This window comes from Balaenoptera musculus, chromosome 1 (genome assembly GCF_009873245.2).
Source record: "Balaenoptera musculus isolate JJ_BM4_2016_0621 chromosome 1, mBalMus1.pri.v3, whole genome shotgun sequence".
In the NCBI taxonomy this organism is placed as follows: domain Eukaryota; kingdom Metazoa; phylum Chordata; class Mammalia; order Artiodactyla; family Balaenopteridae; genus Balaenoptera; species Balaenoptera musculus.
The window spans coordinates 67,197,600-67,218,743 of NC_045785.1; the positions used below are offsets into that span (position 1 = coordinate 67,197,600).

Here is a 21,144-nt window from a genome sequence, read left to right on the forward strand (position 1 = left end):
CCTCTTCTGCAGCAATCTAATGACTACTGGACCAAGCAAATTCAACAAATTCTGTTATATAATTGTTAGCTTGATGGCAGAGTAATTTACTTTTGGCTTTTCTTCTTCCTTTTCTTCCATGTCTTGAGGAATTGCCAAGTTAACAAATCTCGCCACCAATGCTCTGCAAAACTAATCATAATAAATATGCTAGCCACAGGTGTTGGACCATCAAGACTTTCTGAATTACTTTCAATTTGCCAAATTTTAAATATTTGGCATTATAAGACTATATGATACCAGGTATTCTGCCCTTATATTATTAGAAATAAAACTCAAAAAACTGCACTGCAGAGACAGGAACTCAACAGCAACAGACATGTTACCTAAGGGTTGAGCTAGGTAGCTCATATATGTAAGTCACATGGGGTTTAGTAAAATACAATAATAAATAACATTTATTGAGCACTTGGTATATCTCTAGCACTGCACTAATAAAATAAGCACATTACAGGCATTATCTCATACATTATTTCCAAGATACATATTATTATCATACCTGTTTTACAGGTTATGAAACTGAGGCACAAAGAAGTTAAGTAACATGTCCCAGGTCACACAGCTAGTAAGTAGTGGAGTTTGAAGTCAAACCCAATTGGTGTGACATGAACCTTTGCTTTTAATAATTCTGCATTACCCTGAAACTATGTGAACTGGCATTTGAAAGAATTTAATGGTGTGTTTTGTTTTATATTGATAATTTAATCAACTCAGATAATTAAGTTAAATGCATGCACTCATTATTGCTGTTCAATATTTATGGCAAATAACTAACATAAAATAGGCCCTTGAAATTCTAAATGGAACCACCCAGAGATCATAGCAAACTCTTAAACTGAAGAACAGCACTAGGGTATGTAATTTCTCCTTTAAACGTAGTAAGGTTTAACTGAAAAATTTAAATGTCCACTTAAATGCAAAAATCAGAGAACAGAACATCAAAGAGATACAGAGGCTAATGTTCTAGACATTCTCCAATCAATTCTCTAAAGCCCCTGACTCTCTTCTTACAGAAAGGCATTGGGATTACATCCTGCTACTGGCCCTTCTCTCACCAAGGTCTTTTCAGCCACCAAGCCTGCCATTTTCACTCTCAGTCATCTGCACCTGAACCTATAGCCTACACCTAAGTCTTGACTGCTTTAATCTCTGCTTCCAAACACTACCCAATATTAAGCACTCTTCCTATAATGGAGGAGGAGGTGAGCAGCAGAGATGCCCCATCCACTCCTTCCCTTTTCTTGTCAGAGCTAAAATTAGTATTGTGTAGACAAGTTTTCCATCTCTTTCTTCCTGTTTTCCATTGCTCACCTTCCCACTAACTATTTAGTTTACTGACTTAGTCAAGCACACCAGCTTCAAGGCTTGAAATTCAAATCTGTGCATTATATTAGCAAAACTACAAGTTATTATATTTCTCTAACATTTTGGATGGCTCACAGAAATGGTCAAAATAACAAATGTTGCTGTGGGGAATGTGCCTCCACTAACTCAACAGTCAAGTCGCGGAATTGCCTGGGTCCGCCTCTCTGTTCAACCAGCCATTATGTCCTCTCCATGACCTCCTCCAGCTGGATTTTAGCTTGGACAAACCACTCTCCCTGTCTCACTGTTGGTCCACCACTGGAAAGAATGATTACCATGTGGCTGACAGGGTATTGGTGTTCCGGCCTGGGATCAGGCCTGAGCTTCTGAGGTGGGAGAGCAGAATTCAGGACACTGGACCACCAGAGACCTCTCAGCCCCACATAATATCAATCGGTGAGAGCTCTCCCAGACATCCCTGTCTCAAAGCTAAGACCCAGCTCCACCCAATGCCAGCAAGCTCCAGTGCTGGACACCCCGTGCCAAACAACTAGCAAGACAGGAACACAACCCCACCCATTAGCAGAGAGGCTGCCTTAAATTATAATAAGGTCACAGACACTCCAAAACACACAACTGGACACAGCCCTGCCCATCAGTAAGACAAGATCCAGCCCCACCCACAGGAACACAGGCACCAGTCCCCTCCACCAGGAAGCCTACACAAACCACTGAACCAACCTCAGCCACTGGGTGCAGACACGAAAACAACAGGAACTACGAACATGCAGCCTGCGAAAAACAGACCCCCAAACAATAAGTTAAGCAAAATGAGAAGACAGAGAAACACACAGCAGATGAAGGAGCAAGGTAAAAACCCACCAGACCAAACAAATGAAGAGGAAATAGGCAGTCTACCTGAAAAAGAATTCAGAGTAATGATAGTAAAGATGATCCAAAATGTTGGAAATAGAATGCAGAAAATACAAGAAACGTTTAAAAGGACCTAGAAGAACTAAAGAGGCGACAAACAATGATGAACAACACAATAAATGAAATTAAAAATTCTCTAGAAGGAATCAGTAGCAGAATAACTGAGGCAGAAGAACAGATAAGTGACCTAGAAGATAAAATAGTGGAAATAACTACCGCAGAGCAGAATAAAGAAAAAAGAATGAAAAGAATTGAGGACAGTCTCTGGGACAACATTAAACACAGCAACACTCGAATTATGGGGGTCCCAGAAGAAGAAGAGAAAAAGAAAGGGTCTGAGGAAATATTTGAAGAGATTATAGTCGAAAACTTCCCTAACATGGAAAAGGAAATAGTCAATCAAATCCAGGAAGCACAGAGAGTCCCATACAGGATAAATCCAAGAAAAAACACTCCAAGACACATATTAATCAAACTATCAAAAATTAAATACAAAGAAAAAATATCAAAGGCAGCAAGGGAAAAGCAACAAATAACATACAAGGGAATCCCCATAAGGTTAACAGCTGATTTCTCAGCAGAAACTCTGCAAACCAGAAGGGAGTGGCAGGACATATTTAAAGTGATGAAAGGGAAAAACCTACAACCAAGATTACTCTACCCAGCAAGGATCTCATTCAGATTTGACGGAGAAATTAAAACCTTTACAGACAAGCAAAAGTTAAGAGAATTCAGCACCACCAAACCAACTTTATAATAAATGCTAAAGGAACTTCTCTGGGCAGGAAACACAAGAGAAGGAAAAGACCTACAAAAACAAACCCAAAACGATTAAGATAATGGTAATAGGAACATACATATCAATAGTTACCTTAAATATAAATGGATTAAATGTTCCACCCAAAAGACACAGACTGGCTGAATGGATACGAAAACAAGACCCATATATATGCTGTCTACAAAAGACCCACTTTAGACCTAGGGACACATACAGAGTGAAAGTGAGGGGATGGAAAAAGATACTCCATGCAAGTGGAAATCAAATGAAAGCTGGAGTAGCAATTCTCATATCAGACAAAATAGACTTTAAAATAAAGACTATTACAAGAGACAAAGAAGGACACTACATAATGATCAAGGATCAATCCAAGAGGAAGATATAACAATTGTAAATATTTATGCAACCAACAGAGGAGCACCTCAATACATAAGGCAAATGCCAATAACCATAAAAGCAGAAATTGACAGTAACACAGTAATAATACAGGACTTTAATACCCCACTTTCACCAATGGACAGATCATCCAAAATGAAAATAAATAAGGAAACACAAGCTTTAAATGACACATTAAACAAGATGGAAAACTACAGGCCAATATCACTGATGAACATAGATGCAGTATCCTCAACAAAAGACTAGCAAACAGAATCCAACAGCACATTAAAAGGATCATACACCATGATCAAGTGGGGTTTATCCCAGGAATGCAAGGAATCTTCAATATACGCAAATCAATCAATGGGATACACCACATTACCAAATTAAGGAATAAAAACCATATAATCATCTCAATAGATGCAGAAAAAGCTTTTGACAAAATTCAACACCCATTTATTATAAAAACTCTCCAGAAAGTAGGCATAGAGGGAACCTACCTCAACATAATAAAGGCTATATATGACAAACCCACAGCGAACATCGTTCTCAATGGTGAAAAACCGAAACCATTTCCTCTAAGATCAGGAACAAGACAAGGTTACCCACTCTCACCACTATTATTCAACACGGTTTTGGAAGTTTTAGGCACAGCAATCAGGGAAGAAAAAGAAATAAAAGGAATCAAATTGGAAAACAAGTAAGCTGTCACTGTTTGCAGATGACATGATACTATACATAGAGAAGCTTAAAGATGCTACCAGAAAACTACTAGAGCTAATCAATGAATCTGCTAAAGTAGCAGGATACAAAATTAATGCACAGAAATCTCTTGCATTCCAGTACACTAACAATGAAAAATCTGAAAGAGAAATTAAGGAAAACTCCCATTTACCACTGCAACAAAAAGAATAAAATACTTAGGAATAAACCTACCTAAGGAGACAAAAGACCTGTATGCAGAAAACTATAAGACACTGATGAAAGAAATTAAAGATGATACAAACAGATGGAGAGATATACCATGTCCTTGGATTGGAAGAATCAACATTGTGAAAATGATTATACTACCCAAAGCAATCTACAGATTCAATGCAATCCCTATCAAACTACCAATGGCATTTTTCACAGAACTAGAACAAAAAGTTTCACAATTTGTATGGAAACACAAAAGATCCCAAATAGCCAAAGCAATCTTGAGAAGGAAAAACGGAGCTGGAGGAATCAGGCTCCTTGACTTCAGACTATACTACAAAGCTACAGTAATCAAGACAATATGGTACTGGCACAAAAACAGAAATATAGATCAATGGAACAGGAGAGAAAGCCCAGAGATAAACCCATGCACATATGGTCACCGTATTTTTGATAAAGGAGGCAAGAATATACAATGGAGAAAAGACAGCCTCTTCAATAAGTGGTGCTGGGAAAACTGGACAGCTACATGTAAAAGAATGAAATTAGAACACTCCCTAATGCCATACACAAAAATAAACTCAAAATGGATTAAAGACCTAAGTGTAAGGCCAGACACTATCAAACTCTTAGAGGAAAACATAGGCAGAACACTCTATGACATACATCACAGCAAGATCCTTTTCGACCCAGCTCCTAGAGAAATGGAAATAAAAACACAAATAAACAAATGGGACCTAATGAAACTTAAAAGCTTTTGCACAGCAAAGGAAACCATAAACAAGACCAAAAGACAACCTTCAGAATGGGAGAAAATATTTGCAAATGAAGCAACTGACAAAGGATTAATCTCCAAAATTTACAAGCAGCTCGTGCAGCTCAATATCAAAAAAAACAAACAACCCAATCCAAAAATGGGCAGAAGACCTAAATAGACATTTCTCCAAAGGAGATATACAGATTGCCAACAAACACATGAAAGAATGCTCAACATCACTAACCATTAGTGAAATGCAAATCAAAACTACAATGAGGTAGCACCTCACACCAGTCAGAATGGCCACCATCAAAAAATCTAGAAACAATAAATGCTGGAGAGGGTGTGGAGAAAAGGGAACCCTCTTGCACTGTTGGTGGGAATGTAAATTGATACAGCCACTATGGAGAACAGTATGGAGGTTCCTTAAAAAACTCAAAATAGAACTACCATATGACCCAGCAATCCCACCACTGGGCATATACCCTAAGGAAACCATAATTCAAAAAGAGTCATTACCACAATGTTCATTGCAGCTCTTTTTACAATAGCCAGGACATGGAGGCAACCTAAGTGTCCATCAACAGATGAATGGATAAAGAAGATGTGGCACATATATACAATGGAATGTTACTCAGCCATAAAAAGAAACGAAATTCAGTTATTTGTAGTGAGGTGTGTGGATCTAGAGACTCTCATACAGAGTGAAGTAAGACAGAAAGAGAAAAACAAATACCGTATGCTAACACATATGTCTGGAATCTAAAAAAAAAAAATGGTTCTGAAGAACCTAGGGGCAGGACAGGAATAAAGATGCAGACATAGAGAATGGACTTGAGGACTCAAGGAGGGGGAAGGGTAAGCTGTGACGAAGTGAGAGAGTAGCACTGACATATATACACTACCGAATGTAAAACAGATAGCTAGTGGGAAGCAGCTGTATAGCACAGGGAGATCAGCTCAGTGTTTTGTGACCACCTAGAGGGGTGGGATAGGGAGGGTGGGAGGGAGACGCAAGAGGGAGGGGATATGGGGATATATGTATACATATAGCTGATTCACTCTGTTATACAGCAGAAACTAACACAACATTGTAAAGCAATTATACACCAATAAAGATGTTAATTTAAAAAAAGGAAGAAAGAAAATAAGCTCTAGTTAGGGGAAAATAACTGGCAAAATATTTTAAAAGGCATATATGTAGGAAACTGGGGGTAGATGGTGTTCCAAATTTTAAAAGAGAAAACTAAAAGGCTTTTTTTACAAATTTATAAAATTGGTGTATTTGAAAAGGTGTACTAATATTACTATTGCTAATAACAATAACAATGAGTTAGTAATAAGGAAAAGCTAAAAAACTGCTTGTACTCAGAAGTTTCCATTTTGGTTTCCTAGTGAATGGTTAAATTCAGTGTAAAATGTGCATAATAATAAGATTGGCATGACCCAAAGGTGCATTTATTGGGGTCCACTAAATTTGTTTTTAAATTCTAGCTGTAATAGCATTAGATGCTAATGGTTTCCTAGAAAAATAGGTCATCAATATTAGATAAAACTTTCTTACCTTACCTTTCCCTCTAGAAATTATTTTTCTGTTTTTATCAGAGGAATGTGTGGTAAATAAATAAAGCATAATATTAAGCTTTGTGCAATAAGTGACATACTAATGAAACAGAAATAACCTGAGTAGAGTGTTATGAAGTAGTTTGTAAAAGTTAAAGTACTGGATCAAATCCAGTTAATTTGAAGAACAATTAAAGGTATTGAGTTCTGTATTTAGTTGTTCAGAAAAAATAACATTTTAAATTCACTGGCAACATTCAGTTAATAAAGTTAATAAAAGAAAAAAAAAGAATGTTGCATCCACTGATCTAGTATAACCTACTTTTGTCAAAAGACATAGGATACAATTTTTAAAATCTTGATATATTGTATACAATCCATCATAATGTAAATCAATATACGCAATCTTTCACGTATTCTCATGTTTAACAAAAATTTTACTTTTGTTATTTTTCCAGTAATGATCTGTACTGACTTAATCAGTCTCCCCAACTCATCTACTTTTATGACAAGTATCTTGGAATCTTGCTTAACATCAGTAGAAGATTTTAGCAGTCTATATATAACCTCACTAGGATGCTATAAACAGTTTCCTAGGACTAGACCACAATGCCTGAACTGCACATTTTGCGTGAAAAATATATGTAAACATCATTAATAAGCCTTTTCTGGTACATTTCTAATCTCGAATAATAAGTAAATGAAAAGGTCCTCTTATTTTCTCTGGGCAATAAGAAAGATATTCTTATAGAATTAAGTTTAGATATTCTTTTCTTTAAGAAGACTTGGATGGCTATGCTTCTGAGGTATCACTTATATCAGTTTTTAAAAATCTATTTGGCAAAGAATAAAATACAGAGACACAACACGGATAGTGAAGAGTATTTTACTACCACTTCTGTTCTTCAATTCGATCAAAAAGTCAACTAAGACAAAAATTAAAGAGGAAAAATATTAATGGAGACTATGACAGACAAAATAAAAGGATAATTAACTGGAAGATAATAATAAATCTCAATTAAATATAATTCAATAATTTTTAAAGCATTATAATGGTGTTAAATTGACATGAATTTGATTTAACCATTCCATATTAAATTGTACACCTACTATTTTACCCAAATTATCAAATTTGGATTTCATATTTCAATAAGATTATAAAAAAATAAGATTAGAAGTTATGGAAAAATGGAAACAAGGTAAGATGATAAGATGATGGAAGCAAATATTTGTTGAGTTTACTGTGTGACAGGCATTGTGCTGCAGTCTTTTCAGATACTTAATTCTCACTAAATCACAACAATCCCGTGAAGACTATTATTGTCTCCATTCTAAAGATAAGGAAATTCAGTGAGGGCAGATCACTTGCCCAAAGCTGCATGACTAGTAAGCAGAAGAGATGAGATTTGATTTCAAAGCCCACACACTTTCCACCCACTACTACATTCTTTGGCAGAATGGAATACATTGCCTTTCACTCCACTTTCACTCCCAAATAAATAGTGAGCAGAGCTAAAAGAAAATCTGTAATAATTTCTATACTCGCATCAACAAATATTAAGGGGACATCACTTTCCTCATAAGAATCTCATTTCAGTATTTCCATTTTTCATGACTCAATGAAATTTATCCTTTAAACTTCATTACAAATATTTTTAAAACTTTAAATAAGCAAATCATTTAATTTTAGAGCTACAGATTTTAAGTCTGTTTTCACCTTTAAAAAACCTGAAAAATATTCCCAAAGTCTTCTTTTAATTACAATAAAATCAGACAAAGAATGCTTGGGGAATGGAACGTTCTGATTTCAACTATTTTTCAAAACCCAATACCTGCCTGCTGCCTCTGTCAACACCTGCACTGTCTCCACCCTGCAACCAATCACCACGGAGCCCCGCCCTGCAGCTGCAGCCGCAGCTGCCTGTGTCGCTGCCACTTTGGTATCCACTGCATGATTCGGCCACAGTTTTCAATGAGTAAACATAATCCTTTCTGTCATCACACATTTACGGAGTTTCTGAAGGTCAGTGAAGATTACTGCCAAGCACATTATGACCTTTATGAGGACATGAGAGCTGTAGAAATTCACTACCACCTCCACCAAGAAGCCGCATAAGAGCAGTTACCTGGACACAGAAGTGTTGAACTGAAATCCACAGAGCATTTTCCAGTTCTGACCTAGACAGGGTGAGCCTCAAAACACTTCCTCTCTGTTGCTCAGTATTACAGGATTGAAGACTTTCTTCTTCTTAGGAGGTTCATCTCATTCCCCATTATTCCCAACTTCTTACTCAAAGCACTGAGAATTTCAACTGGAATGAGCTGAAGTTTCTTTACATCATTTCTGTATTCAATTTGTTTAATTCTTTCATAGCCCTAATAAGTATTTTCTGACTAAATTAACATGTCTTGCATGAACTGCCCAACTCCCGTTGAAGGCACATACAAAAACATGATTTTTATTATTATACACAATCCAACCAAAGACACCTTGAACAAAGTTACTGAGAAACTTAAGAAATATGGAATACCACAATAGTGAGAGTATGTAAAGCAATGTACGACACTGCTCTTACGGAAAAAGAAGGCATCCATGTTCTTGACTGGTCTTTTCATGAAGGTGCACCACCATCCAACCTTACTGGTGATGGCTAGTTATGTCTTGTGAAATCAAGTTTTACGAAGAACCTGGTTACTATACTGCTGTTCACCGTGTTGCAAGCCTTGGAACAGCTCCACTGCTTGTTGCCCTAGCATTAATAGAAGGCGGAATGAAACAGGAAGATGCAGTACAGATCAGAAAACAAAAGCAGCATGGAGATTTTAACATCAAGCAACTTTTGTACTTAGAGAAGTATCATTCTCAAATATGTTTGTGCTGCAAAGACTTCAACGGTCAATAAAACTGAGGTGTCTGATGCTGTTGTCTTGGAAGTAGAACTTCAAACAGGACCTAATTTGTTGCACTTATTAGCCAAGAAGTTGGCTCAGTGAACAAGTCTAATGAAGCTTTTACAGGAGTATTGAAAAGCAATTTTACCAGTTTACCTGCTTGACAGAACTTCTATGTTTAGGTTACGATCAACGTATTTGGACACTTAGCAAAAGATTCTTGCTGTTCAGCATTTCAAATTTGTTTATCATTTGTTCCAATTCCTGAACTCATGCAGTACTGAGTTATGTCTTAAAATCTATTCCCAGGCTAGAATCTTTTCAATGCATAAGAAATTTAGAAAGATTAGGTACCAAAATATCCAGTGTAACACTTGTATATTTTTTAGTATCATATAGAACTAAAACCCTAGGAACTAAGAATACTCTAGATCTTATGTGGTTTACTGCTTCAGTCATTTCTTACATTGAAAGCAGGGCCTATATAGTTATTTCCTTGCTCACTTTACATTTACATTTGCCCACATTCATACCAGTATATATCAGGTTTGCATAACCATTGATTTTTGTTAAATTTTTTACCAAGTCATATGGTGTTATTTAATATCTTTCCATAAATCTCATTTCTGCTGTTATGGAAAATCTGCATTTTGAAAATCTACATTGTATATAGAAGTATATCTTTAACATCTCCAAGCAAAAAAGCTTTACAATTATTCTAATGTTTGCACTTTTGTGTGCCACTTAACAGGAAGAGCCTAAAAAGGAACAGGAGAGGGCTATTAAATATTTCTAGTAAGATACTGCCTTTATCTTGTATAGAATATGTAGAATATGCTCTTTAATTTAGTAAATATTTTTTAAAGATAAAGATGTTTTGTTATTGTAGCTAATTCTTAGTCATAAAATTTTTGAAATTCTTGTTATTTTTCCATACCTACTGGAAGTTGTTTACCAGCTATTATTTTTGTTGGACATGTGCTTTTATGTCTTCTCTTCCCAACCTCCCTTTCAAAAAAAAAAAAGTGGGGACGTCACTGGTGGCGCAGTGGTTAAGAGTCCGCCTGCCAATGCAGGGGACACAGGTTCAATCCCTGGGAAGATCCCACATGCCACGGAGCAACTAAGCCCATGCGCCACAAATACTGAGCCCGCGAGCCACAACTACTGAGCCCATGCTCCGCAACAAGAGAAGCCACCGCAATGAGAAGCCCAAGCACTGCAACGAAGAGTAGTCCCCGCTCGCCGCAACTAGATAAAGCCTGTGCACAGCAGTGAAGACCCAACTCAGCCAAAAATAAATAAATTAATAAATTAATTTTTAAAAAAAAGAAGTGGGTTTCTGCTAGTGAACTGAGCAGACATCTAATTTTTATATGCCTTTTGAGCTATGTAACTCAATACTTGGATACTTGATAGTTTATTATGAAATTGACCAAATGGTGATGTATATTAATGTTAGTTTGACCATATACTTATATTATCTTGTAATATGTGGTTATAGTTCTGTGAGACAAATAATTTGTCAGTGTTCACCAGTTTGTAAAAACCTAGTGCGAGAGCTAAACATCTAAATAAATAATGAAATGAAAAAACAAAGACAATATCTAAACTACTTTCTTGAATAAGTACAATCAATCTACTAAATAAAAATCTTTATCAGTATATCAAAGCTAACATTTGAATATCTATTTTTATTAAATATAACAAAATAGAAAAAGTACAGAATATTAAGTTAGCTTTTACTTGCCCAGAATAAATCTGAAAATATGTTTGTAGAACAAGCTCCCTAATATGATTTTATTTGATTGTCCTTTGCTTCCAGTATGGTAGAAAAAAACTGACAGTTTAGGTAAATTAAGTTCTGATTAATAGGGGTTTTACTTTCTGAAATAACATATCTGAGTTTCATGATTTGAAGCCTTGGAGATGGATATAATTAAATATAAGTTAATGGGTAGGTATAAGGATTTAATGTCAGGGTACCTTTTACTGAATTGAGTAATCTCCCACTCATGCTCAGGTCAAGTTCTTAGAAACCATTAATATAAAACTCTGTGAAATATCTTTTCTCCAAAGAAATCAAATTATGTTCACAAATGTTAATTTCACTTATCCTTTTAACATCCCTGAGTCAGATATAACATGACAGAGAATTACAACATTGTTTCTATCAATTCTCCACTAGAAGTCCTCAGAAATTTCTTAGAATTACTTATTACCACTTTCCATAGTGAAATGTCAAGTTGATCTGACTTATTTTGAGGTCACTCCCACTGCCACCAGCCAAGCACTTAGGTTTTTCATGGAATTTATAGTTCACTCTTCTGCCCTTTTCTCTTCCTTGTATCCCCACATCAGTTGAAATTACAAAAATTGGCGAGTGTATTCTAAACACCATATGCTCTCAATACGTATTTGTTGGTTGGAAAAGGGAAGGAGGAAGAAGGAAAGGAGAAAAGAAAGAAGAAAGGAAAAGAAGTAAATTAAATTAGTGTGTATCCCACCCCCACCAATTGTCTTTCTTCCTTCCTATTTCTCAGACCAACCTAGCACCTACCTAAAGTTATATGACATCAAACGTATCAGGCTCCTTTTATTGGTCCCCCAATACAGTTGTTCCTGGGTATCTGCAGGGGGTTGGTTTCAGGAATCCCTATGATTACTAAAATCCACAGATGTTCAAGTTCTTTATATAAAATGACTTGGTATTTGCATGTTAACCTACACAGCAATATCCTCCCTGTACTTTAAATCATCTCTAGACTATTTACAATAATATCTCATTGTGGTTTTCTTTGCATTTCCCTGATGCTTAGTGATGTTAAGCACCTTTTCATGTACTTATTGGCCATCTGTATGTCTTCTTTGGAAAATGTCTATTCAGATCCTCTGCTCATTTTTTGATTGGATTGTTTGGTTTTTTGCCATTGAGTTTACGAGTTCTTTATATATTTTGACCACTAACCCCTTATCAGACATATGATTTGCAAATATTTTCTCCTATTCAGTAGATTGCCTTTTCATTTTGTGGATGGTTTCCTTTTGTACAGAAGCTTTTTAGTTTGATGTAGTCCCACTTGTTGATTTTTGCTTTTGTTGCCTTTGGTTTTGATGTCAAATCCAAAAAATCATCACCAAGACCAACATCAAACAGCTTACTGCCAGTGTTTTCCTCTAGGAATTTTATGGTTTCAGGTCTTACGTTCAAGTCTTTAATCCATTTTAAGTTTATTTTTATATGTGGTGTGAGAAAATGTTCTAATTTCAATCTTTTACATGTAGCTGTTTAGTTTTCCCAGCACCATTTATTGAAGAGACTGTCCTTTCCCCATTGTATATTTTTAGCTCCTCTGTCGTAAATTAACTGATCATATATGTGTGGATTTATTTCTGGGCTCTCTATTCTGTTCTACTGGTCTATGCATCTGTTTTTATGCAATACTATACTGCTTTGATTACTATGGCTTTTTAATATAGTTTGAAATCAGGGAGTTTGATGCCCCCAGCTTTGTTCTTCTTTCTCAAGACTGCTTTGGCTATTTGGGGTCTTTTGTGGTTTTATACAAACTTTAGGGTTGTTTTTTCTATTTCTGTGAAAAATGCCATTGGAATTTTGATATGGATTGCACTTGGTAGTACAGACATTTGGGTAGTACACACTGCTTTGGGTACTACAGACATTTTAATAGTATTAATTCTTCCAGTCCACAAAACACAGACTATCTTTCCACTTATTTGTGTATTCTTCAATTTCTTTCATTAATGTATTATAGTTTTCAGCATACAGGTCTTTTACCTCCTTGGTTAAATTTAGTCCTAGGTATTTTATTGTTCTTGATGGAACTGTTTTCTTAATTTCTCTTTCTGATAGTTCGTTATTAGTAGAGGCATAAGAGATTTTCATATATTGATTTTGTATCCTGCAATTTTACTGATTTTTTTGTTTATTAGTTCTACCAATTTTTTGGTGGAGTCTCTTTAGGGTTTTCTATACATAATAGTATGTCATCAACAAATAGAGACAGTTTAAGAGCTTGAACTCTTAAACACTATGCTAAATGCCTCCAATCTAAATTGTGATTTCTTTACATTTACAATACGATCCTTGGAAGCCACTGAATCTTAAATTGGTTTATAATTGATTTTAAGATAATCATTCAGCAAGACTATTTAACAAGGCCATCACAAATACTTAGGAAATCAAGTTATTGCACATTCTGACATAAAAACTTGACATAAGACGCCCACAGGTGCACTCTATTGGAGGGCCAAAATGAAAATAAAAATAATTTTCTGAGTTATTTTCAAACTAAAATAGATGGACAGCTCTAGAGAAAGCTTATTATAGGAGGAAGCTCTGAAGACAAGCTACTGTAATTTTGGTAAGGTTATTAGATTATTGTTTACAATAGTAAATCCAGTGTACTGAGTTATCATGCAAACATCAACTTCCTAAGATGTATCAACAGTTATACTTATTTTTAATTAATTGCTTTCATTTATCTTTCTTCTTCAATATTTCACTTATTTATACTGATGAATTGGGCAACACAATATAATATAATCATTATACAAGGATTCTAGCATTAGGTCTGCCACCACACAGTTGTTGACCTTATATGTCACTTTACCTCTCAAGAACACATTTTTCTCATGTGTAAAATAAAGGATTTCCCTGGACTACTAATTCTGAGGTCTTTAAAGACAACTTTTATCCCCAAATTTTCAAATATGAAAAGCTTTTGAAGAATAAAAAAAATTTTTATGGTACAAAGATTTTAAAGGAAGAAAACTGTCATTTAGATTTTATGGCTACCAAAAGAGAATTTACAGTCAAATTATTAAAATTAATAAGAGTTCAGTGAGTTGCTAGAACAAAAACCAACTGCATGCGCATCAGAAGTAAGAAAATGTATTTTTAAAGGGTACCACTTACAGTATCAACCAAAAAAATATGACAACTAAAAATTCTACCGAAAATTAAAAATTCAAAATTATAAAGCTTGGACTTCCCTGGTGGTGCAGTGGTTAAGAATCCGCCTGCCAATGCAGGCGACACGGGTTCAAGACCTGTTCCAGGAAGATCCCACATGCCGCGGAGCAACTAAGCCCGTGCACCACAACTACTGAGCCTGTGCTCTAGAGCCCGCAAGCCACAACTACTGAGCCTGTGTGCCACAACTACTGAAGCCTGCGTGCCTACAGCCCGTGCTCCGCAACAAGAGAAGCCACCCCAATGAGAAGCCCGCACACTGCAACAAAGAGTAGCTCCCGCTCGCCGCAACTAGAGAAAGCCCGCATGCAGCAATGAAGACCCAACGTGGCCAAAAATAAATAAATAAATAAATAAATAAATAAATAAATTTATTTTTAAAAAAAGCCAATATGTTTTAAAAAAACAAAAACAAAATCATAAAGCTTAGTTGAAAGATGTTAAACACATAATTAAATGTACATATACCTTATTCATAAATTGAATGATAAAATACCATAAAGAAGCCCATTCTCTCTAAATTAATCTAAAACTCACTGCATTGCAAATCAAAATCCCAAAAGGATTTTAAGAACTTGACAAGCTGACTGTAAGCTTAATATGGAAGAACAAGACCCCAAGACAATTCAAAAGAAGACCAAAGTCGAGGAAATCAAATTCCCAGATATGAAGATAGTGTCAGGAATGAAGACATTGTGGTATTGATGAAAAATAAGCATCTCTCACTTCTTCAACAGCCCAAAACCCTTCTATCTATTTACAAATCAATAAAGAAATTTCCCATTTGCTCCATAAAACCCTTAATGGTCTCCTTAGTCTTGAATATGGATCTTATTATCCAAACATAAGAGCATGACAGCAGTGGCCAAAATGCTCCTTTTAGCATTGTCACTATTCTCCTCAGAGCACATTTCAGCTTCTTAACTATTCTAAACGTTCACCTATTCAAGATATTATGCACTTCACCAAGAACATCACGTGGAGTGGCAGACAGATCAGCTGCCAACGTGAGAATAAAATGACAGACTGCTCAGAATACGTAAGTATCTATATTCAAACATATTATTTGTATTTTTACAAAGTATATGAGAAAAAATACTGTTGGGAAATGAGAGAAGACAAGAAGCAGAATACTCAAAGGCATGAGTTAATATTATCTTGACAATAACTACGATAATATATTACAAATTATTTACAAAGCATATTTACTACTGTTCTAGTCCTTTTGTTCACAAAAAAGGAGGTAAAATCATAAAATAAATATAGTAATAAAGTTTTAACTGTATATTTAATTATTGAGAAAATTTTATAAATTAACTAATGGTTTAAAAAATATCACTCAGTAACCTCCCTGTACAGGGTACTCTACAAAGTTCTACATAGTGACACAAAGGAAAGAAAGCTATATGGGTAGGAAAGGACAGCACAGAGGATATTCTAAGTGCTCTAAGTGGGATGAATGGTTAAACAAAAAATAGAAATAGGAGTGAATAAATATTATGTATTAGACATCGTAACAGATCAACAAATGAACATAGTAAGTTGTAATTAACAGAGCAGTAAAGACTGAACACTGGTTGAAATTTTTGGATTTTTTTAGAGAAACAGCAGTCACTGCAGGTTCTTAATCGTGGGAGTTAAAAGGTAAAAGCAGTGTCTGAGAAAGACAATTCTAACAGCTGTGTGTAGGATGGGCTGGAGGGGGAAAGAGACTAGAGACGGAATAAACAGCTACAAAGCTGCTGAAGTACAGAAGCATGAAGTACATGAAGCATGAAATCATGAAGACTTAGACAATAGTAAAAACTATGGAAAAAATAGGAAAATGGGAAGGTGCTCCTTATATTATTCAATTAATATGAATGATTTTCATAAGCACCACATTCAACATGTAGATATACATTTTTTAATTAAATAAGGTATAAATGATCAGTGTGCATTTTACCAACCTCTATAGGACTGTCATAAGAATAACATGAGATCATGTTATTAAAAGAATACTCTAATTGTAAATATTACATAAATATTATCTGTTGTAATTTCTTAGGGAGGAGATAGCTGTGAAATAATAGAAATGCTCCAGCCATAAAGTCCAAACACCTGAATTCAAATTCTGGGTCTATTATTTAACAGTGCCTTTAATGTACCTTAAGCAAGTCATTTAACCATTCTGAGTAACCCTTTTTAATATGCAAAAAGGGGGGGAGGGGATTCTCTCATAAAAGTTCAAGGAGTAAATAATTCTTTATAAAATCCCTAACACAGTATCTGAATTATGGTGGACAGTGGAGAGTGAATGTGTGTTGCAGGGGGGATGGAGGAGGAGGCCAAAAATAGGGGTCCATTTTGGCTGACCTTATCGGAAAGTCACAAGCATCTCCAATGAACTGTAATAACCATGCCTTTCTCCATTTTATTTTAATGAGAAATTATACAAGAAAATTCCTGAAGTATCTTATTAATGTTCCACCATACACAATATCTTCTTATGTATAAGATCAAATCCGCAGCAGAATAAAAAATAACTGTCAAAAGCTATATTACCAATCTGATTTTTAAAACAACAATAACAGGCAGTTAGTGACTTTTTTTCTTTTTTAATTTACAACCTTACCAGAATTCACATTTCTAAGTCTAATATTTATTACTTGAGAAAGAAGTTAAAAAGAATAGGAGACCAAAAACTCAAAAGTGCATTCTGAGGGAACTTAAAGAGTAGAAAGATAGGGAATAACTTGTCTTCGGCAAGACTCTATAGACTTCTCATAGAAAGAAATGAATCTGAAGTTCCCTGGTGAGATCACCCCACCCATGGATCCCAAAAGTAGGAGTCAGGGAATAGTTTATAAAATCTACTATAGAGCACTTTTAGCTCAGTGCAGTATAAGAATAAAGATCTAAAGAGACTATAAATAAACAATATTCATATATATTTCCTTTCTAAGCTAGACCAATTAGGTTCCACTTAACTAGGGATCTTTAGCATACTATTCATTCATTCATTCATTCAACTCTGCACAATATATTAAAGAATGTACTTGGAGGAATACAAATATAGTATCAGAACCTACCTTGAAGAAATAAGATCAATACATACAAAAAAGTGCCATGATAGAAGTACAAATAAAATATTTATGCAAGAAGGATTGAGAAAGCTTTAGGGAATGTATGAAGTGAATTTGGGCATAGGAAAACTAGAAAGGAGGGTGGAAGGAAAAAACTGTAGACAGAAGGACCAGTGTAAGGCAATGACAGAAGCCAAAACAGAGACTTATAAGAAGGTATTGGCTAGAGCATAAGGAATTGAAATTAAATGATCAGAATACTAGATATGGACAGATTGCAAAAGCCCTGAGTTCCAGCATAAGGGATTTGAACTTTATTTTGCATACTCTAAGAGTTTATGAGTAAGGGGAGATGAATAAAGGTTTAAATTAAGAATATTAATCTCACATAATGATTAAAATACAGAGTAAGGGAAAAAATAGTGTCAGAAAAGCTACTGGACCATCACTGAGTCGCTTTGCTGTACAGCAGAAATTAACACAACATTGTAAATCAACTCTACTTCAATAAAAAAAATTAAAAAAAAAAAAGAAAAGCTACTGGATTTAACTATAGAAATAGTTTATCAGATAGGGATCGTTACAAAAACTCACATCCACCCAACTCATAGCAGAGCTAAATCATATTTTAAGAAAAATTATATACACATTTAACTCCATAAACTTAATTCTTATGCACTGAGCCAAAAAAAATAAAAGGAAAGACAGACTTCATCCACCCTATCACTCAATGCATTTATTCCCCAAAGTAAACATGAGATGAGATGGGAGCTACAATTCTACATTCCCTCAGTCTCAATTCCCATGTGCCTCTCACAGCATGAGCGTCACGATTCTAGTGTTAAAGATACGGCTATTTTTCATAAAACATGTCCCTTAATCGTAAGTGAACCACTTCATCAAATGTTCCACCAAAGAAAAAGAAAACAGTAATTTGCTCTAGCACTGCTCTAAAACTGCTATGTTAGACTTGATGAAAGATAATACTATATTGTGCTTTATGTGCTATTTAAGAAACCTCACAAGAAACATTTTAGCTCAATTTTTGCTTCACATACTGACTTTAGAACCTAAGCCCTGCTTAATGCCTTTTCGCTTCCTCATCTTAAGCATTTAAAGCATACTGGAGGTAGCAAAACAGGGATTTAGTCCAGAACAAGTATTTGAGGACACAAAATTTCCTAAAAATAGTGAAATGTTTCAGGAAGCTAAAACCAGGCAAAGAAAAACAAAATCTCTGAGGGTGGGTAAGGTTACAGAAAGCATGGGCACAAAGTGCAAGACACCTGAACTCCATGGAACCTACGTATGAAAAGGATAATAGATAAGGTGGAGGGCAATTATGAACCGCTTATGAGCACGTCTTTTTATTTTCCCCCATAACCATTAAAATCCCCTCTCTGAATCAATATTTTGATACAGTATTATAAAATTCTGGCAGCTTATGTATTTAAAAGTCTTTTATAACATTAACATTTGCTAAAAACTAGACTAACACACTTTAGAAGACAAATGTTTTTACTTTTAAAGTACAGACTTGTGTTTGTTTTGCCTAACTGGTTAAAGTATTTCCAAGTCACAAGTTTATTTATCCAATACCTACTGAGCACCTACTATGTGCCAAGTACTGTGCTAGATGCTAGAAGTACAAAGTGAAATAAAATATAATTCTTGTTCCCTTCAAGGAGTTTATAATCTAATGAGGGAGACATACTATAATTAGTATAACCATGTTATAATCAAAGTACAGACAAAGGATACCATAAAAGCAAACAAGGAGGTCAAGAATACTTTTTTGAAGAAGTACTAAAGTAAATTTGGAATGTCAGGTAAAAGTTACAGCCGTGCTTCCTAACTTCACTGTGCACCAGAACCACATATAGAGTTGATGTCTAGGACTCACTTCAGATTTAGTGAATTAGAATCTCCAGGGGTGAAGCCGAGAAATCAGTATTTTTAACATGTACTTTGAGTGATTCAGAATCACGGCCAGGTTTTGCTGGCAGTGAGCTAGAAGTATAGACAACCATTCCAGGCAAAGAGAATAGCTCAGTATAGTTGGAGTAGGTGAAATACAGACAGAAAATCAAAAAGAAATCAGAACAAGAGTACTGACACAATTAATGTGACATTTCAAACAGGATCTAAGGAATTGATGTGAACTTCCACAATAAAAGGCAATCATCTGTGTCATGTGTTTCGGTAAATGATTTCTGACATGAACTAGTTTCTTACTGAAGTATATGGAAAAATTAAATGCAAATATTTTGCATTGCAAGACAAAGTAAAATGCTTCTTTTAAAAAGCAAATAAGGTAAAACAAAACAAAACAGAGTTCTACTCATAATTTTTATTCAATGCAGTCACCACTCATTTTTCTCAGGATACACAGCCTGAGAAGCTATGATATATGTCAGAAGCTGGGATAATACTGTTTTAACTTGAAAATGTTCCATAATGTATAAAATAAATTCAAACTGTATTTTGAAATTCAAGCTTTAAAACTGAAAACCACTCAATGATTTTAAGTTTCCAAACTATTATTTCATAATAGTTTATTACTTTCTGACTAAAATTTACTTCTAATTATATTTTTATACTTAATTCCAGGTAGGAGTAAAGTGAGATAAGTCACCAAGAAGAGGAGTATTCACGATAACAGACTAAAAGCCAAATAGAATCTATTCTATTGATCGCTGTTTATTAAGTAACAAATGTTTTAAATCATCAACTGTTTCGATCCCCAATTCATTCTCCAACAAAGACTTCATAACCAGAGATGTAGACAGGAAAGCATTTGAAACAGGAATAAGCTTTTAAAGAATATTCTTCAGAAACCTAAGGACAAACCTACTAATTATTATATATAAAATACATCCTAGAGTTATATTCTATTTCTAAAAAGTCCTTCTAAATCTTACTAAAATCATTTAAACATATCCTAATGACTTATAGACAGACAAAGACTCATTTACCAAAGTGAAACCTACTGCCAAACCATGCATAGTAATTCCCTGAAGGAGCACATTGGGCATAGAAGCAATAGCAGTTAAAAATCAACAGACTAACCATATACACCTATTTGAGAACTAATTAACAAATAACAGTAATCAGCTAATTACAAGAATAATTCTTATACTTGATATAACAAATCATCCTTTCTCAGACTTAATTTAATGTACTTTTTAAAAATGGTATTACCAAGATGCCTTAACTTCCAGATGAAATACAGGAATTAAATTACAGCTCCGAGGCTATAGTTGTCAGCTTCTTAGGCTAAAATGATCTATTGACATAGACTGTAAGATAACTTTGTTTCCTGAGTCATGCCCTGCTTCCTTTCTTCCCCTGCAGCACTTTATACATATCTCTATTCACTTTACTGTAAGTACCTAAATCCTGCAAAGAAGGTAGTACCATCACCATGTAATAGTTGAGAAAATAGGCTTAGTATCACAAAATGATTAACCAAAATCAGCACTAAACCCAGATTTCAAACTCAGATCTGTTTAACTGCAAAGCT

General features: G+C 34.9%; 1 protein-coding gene and 1 pseudogene across 1 annotated transcript in view; one reads left to right on the forward strand and one right to left on the reverse strand.

Annotated features, from left to right (window-relative positions):
- The window catches only part of PIGK (phosphatidylinositol glycan anchor biosynthesis class K), a 134,965-nt gene that overhangs the window by 100,500 nt on the left and 13,321 nt on the right, over positions 1-21,144 (reverse strand). The window lies entirely within an intron of this gene.
- LOC118900262 lies at positions 9,073-9,571 on the forward strand (annotated as a pseudogene).